The sequence below is a fragment of the Eimeria mitis genome, genomic scaffold (genome assembly GCF_000499745.2).
Source record: "Eimeria mitis Houghton genomic scaffold, Emh_scaff509, whole genome shotgun sequence".
Lineage (NCBI taxonomy): Eukaryota > Apicomplexa > Conoidasida > Eucoccidiorida > Eimeriidae > Eimeria > Eimeria mitis.
The window spans coordinates 3,451-4,027 of NW_013573384.1; positions in this window are offsets into that span (position 1 = coordinate 3,451).

The window sequence follows — 577 nt, forward strand, 5'->3', positions numbered from 1 at the left end:
ATCCCAGCTAGAAATAAATAACAAAATACCATCCTCAGAAAAACATAAACCATTCACACATAAATTGCTGCCCCTCACACTATACAAATGCTCAAACTTCATCTCTTCTCGTACCCTGGGGGCCCCCATGGGGGCCCCCATGGGGGCCCCCCCAGGGGCCCCCCCAGGGGTCCACCCGGAGGGGGGGCCCCCAGGGGGGCCCCCAGAGGGGGGGCCCCCAGAGGGGGCCCCAGGGGCCCCCATAGGGGAATTCTTTGGGGGGGAACACATTACGGTATTAAAAGCAGACAAACGGGGGGGGGCCCCCAATGGGGCCCCCATTGAGGTACTCATGGGGGCCCCCTTGAAGGTACGAGAACTGATGATGGGTTTTGTTTTGATCGTGCTGCTGCTGCTGCTGCTGCTGCTGCTGCTGCTGCTCCTGCTGCTGCTGCTGCTGCTGCTGTTGGTATCAGCCATAGGGTCTTGGTGGTGGTTATATGTTGCTTTGTTTTGTGGTTGTTATGGAGGAGAAATATAAAGAAGAGGAGAAAATATAAACAAAGAAAAAAAGAAAAAAAAAAAAAAAAAAAAAAAA